The following is a 3,784-nucleotide window of genomic DNA, read 5'->3' on the forward strand; positions in this document are numbered from 1 at the left end:
TTTTTTCATGAAGCATGTGTCATTAGCACACGTAGCTGCGTAATATAGCTAACATAACATTACTTAGCGAGCCGTAGTAGAGACGATAAATAATGATAGCTATAGTGTTGAATTGTGCATAATTTTACCCTCTGTCTAACTCTTTTACCATGTTCACCTGTAAGTTTACCTGCACGTTTTTTTTTCGCCTTTGTTTTGTTTTTATATTCTCTACCTATGTTTACTGATGTCTTTATCTTGTATCTGTGTGTGTCGTACACACTTTGTTGTATGTGTGTGTTATTATTTTGTGTCTGCAATGCAGTTGTGAGTTGATATTTGAGTGTATGTTACTCTGTTGATCTGTAGAACAACGTATATGTTATGAATCTTACACGAAATTCATCTTCATCACAGTGTAAATGATGGTAATGGAAAAACGTGTATCATGCAACCTGTTTTTAGCTTTGCCTTATAGATAGCTCGTTAGCGAATCAAAAAATATATATTTTAAACTTTACCAATATCAATATGCTAGCTTGATAGTGAGTACTAAAATACATCTTGTTTGTTTATCTTCATAATTATAAAGTTATTTTTATTACATGTGATTCTGACATGATGTCACTACATGCCGTGCTCCTTCCTCTCCGCTCGTCTCAGGTAAATAATGCGTCTTCCAGCTCAGTGGTCGGAGTCACACGTTCATGCGTTTTGGGGGCGTGGCTTTGGAAGGAGCCCAGAAGGGAGGGGGTGGAGTGAATGGAAATAATGAGCTGTCTTTAAAACAGTCGTGAGAGGTCTACAGACACTCGATTTTTATACTTTCTTTTTCAGAGTACTTACATTTTAATTATGTATTGATATATAAATAAAGTTTAAACAAATTTTGAAAAAAAGTTTTTTATACATTTTTTTGCCTACCCTGCCTTTAAAATACCAAAACATTTACTTTCATGAATTGCAGGATTCTCATTTAGGTCCAAATATCAATTTAAGTTGAACGTTACACTGAAGATGAGATGCATAGAGAATTCCAAAGAAGGGTTCAAATTGGTTACATTTTGTTTTGCACAGTAAAATATGTTGTTATCCTTACAATTTGACTTGCCCTGTAAGATGCTTTGACAGATACATGATGTCCCCCTCCTTTTAAACAATTCGATATTATATTAGGAAATAAGTAGAAACATTTGCTAATTTATTTGTTATAGCACAAAATGTAAAATATTAAAAGGGGGCTAAGATGGCCCCTAGTGGGGTAACGTGGTCCCCTACCTGGGGTAAGAAGCCCCCCATCCCCCTAGATTTCAGATGAAATGACAAAATTAAAAATAGCGTAGGGTTTCATCAAAAGTGCTGAGAGGAGATTTTTTTGTCATATATGGTCAGGAGAAAAAATTCTAATGGTGGGGTCATTTTGCGCCAAGGGGCATCTTCCCCCATGTTACCCTATATCAGGGGTGGGGAACGCTGATCCTGGAGGGCCATTGTCCTGTAGAGTTTAGCTCCAACCCTAATTAAACACACCTGAAGCTAGGATCTTCAAGGTATTCAGGATTACTAAAGTTACAGTCCGGTGAGTGTTTTTTTCAGGGTTGCAGCTAAACTCTGCAGGACACTGGCCCTCCAGGATCAACGTTCCCCACCCCTGCCCTATATCCTCATCTGTAAAAGTTAAAAATGAAGTTCCATTTTTAGTAATTTTCAGTAATGTGACTTTTCCACTCAAATTAATTACGGTGAACACAAAAACACATGAACAGAGTTATCAAGAAAAAAAGTTGATCACTGGATTTGATCTGGATCAGGTCACAGAAAACATTTTTACAGATCTCAAGTTAGCAAAGACACCACCAATTAAAGCTGTAAGCAGTGATGAAAGGGCCCTCGCCTCGCACCCGGGCTCACCACCACCCGGTGGCCTTAGAAAAACTGAACAGTGGGCAATATTCATTTAAGTGGATAAATAGAGGAGAAATATGGCAAAGCCATTTTGATGCATCACAGTTCCTGCTGCCAGCAGGTGGCGCTTTGACTATTACTGAATATTGCCAAGTAGCCCAGGTAAAAAAGAAGTACATTTCTATAATATACTTAAAGTGCTCTATTTTCATGCACTAATTTTGTACTTAATATACTAAAAATTCCTCTTTAGTACTACTTAAGATCATCTTAAGAACATACTTGAGTGTGCTCAACTGCTATTTTGAGACACCATGAAATATGAACTAAAATGTGCTTTTAATATATTATCTCTGTATTTAAAAATGTATTTAGATACTACTTATAGTACATTTGAACCCATAGTGTACTACAAGTGGTAACTAAATATATTTTTTAAATACAGAGATATTATGTTAAAAGTACATTTTAGTTCATATTTCATGGTGTCTCAAAATAGCACAGTTGAGCACACTCAAGCATGTTCTTAAGATGATCTTAAGTAGTACTAAAGAGGAATTTTTAGTACAAAATTAGTGCACGAAAATAGAGCACTTTAAGTATATTATAGAAATTCTTTTTTACCTGGGAGATGTCTTCAGGCCAGGACTATTATCAAACATGTGAAGTTTGGAGCAGATCAGACATTGTATGCCTGAGTTACAACAGCTTCCTGTTTCGTGGCGTTAATCGCATACATTAGCACTTAGCCAAGTGTTGCATGATTTAACGTGTTTCTAGTATGTTTGGCACTTCGTGGCATATTTAAATGTGTTTCTGGGAGTGAATTACAGTGTAAAGCATGTCATTTCCTGTTGTCAGCAGGTGGCGCTATGACTAACTAAATATTGGCATATAGATGTCTTCAGGCCAGGACTCTTATCACACATGTGAAGTTTGGAGCAGATCGGACACTATGCCTGAGTGCCTCGGCCCTAAATAGAACATTTGTGCCTCGCTAATGGTCATAAATATGGCGGATGAGCAGAAAAGTCACGTGACTGAAACATGATTAGAGAGTAATGATGTTTTATTGTTTTTAAAAAGCCATACATTGACATGATAAAGACCTTAAAGTAACGTCAGAGGAGTGAATGTGTGTTCAAGTGGAAATTAAACAGTCAAGTTAACATTATTTAGTAAATTGATTTCCACTCTAATCAAAAATTATAAAACAAACACAACATTAACCATTTAAAAGCAACAACAACAAAAAAAGCTTTTGTAGCACTAGGGCGCTGCCATCTTACAGTAGCCTATTACAACATGTGATGTCACTGGGCTGGTTGGCTCCTTTGGATTAAAGGTGCTAAAGAGGATGTTTTGTTTTAGTGTTGTCAAAAGTACCGACTTCGGTACCTATCGGTACTGAAATTTTAAAAACGTGACGCTTTGAGCGCTGTTGAGCGGATTCATAAACATCTCTGATTGGCCATTGTGTTGACGCGCTCATTGGATATGCCTGTGATTGGCTACAATGATCAACGCGTGGGAGCATTTGAAAGCACACGGAAGTGTTTGAATTTGAAAGCGTTTTGAAAGTGGGAGCACAAGCGATTGAAAGCAGGTGTCTAACAGTGGACCGATCCGCAATAGACGCCTGCTTTCAAACACTCCCGTGTGTATCTGTGTAAGCGCTTAGTGAAGAGATTAATTGATGACTATTTACAACGTTTTTACAGCGTTGATCAATGAAGCCTATCACAGACATATCCGATGAGCCGTGAAAACAACGGCCAATCAGAGATGTTTTCGAATCCACTCAACAGCGCTCAAAGCGTCACGTTTTTAAAATTTCAGTACCGACTAGGTACCGAAGTCAGTACTTTTGACAACACTATTTTGTTTTATACATTTTTGT

This window comes from Megalobrama amblycephala, linkage group LG9 (assembly GCF_018812025.1).
Source record: "Megalobrama amblycephala isolate DHTTF-2021 linkage group LG9, ASM1881202v1, whole genome shotgun sequence".
Taxonomy (NCBI): Eukaryota; Metazoa; Chordata; class Actinopteri; order Cypriniformes; family Xenocyprididae; genus Megalobrama; species Megalobrama amblycephala.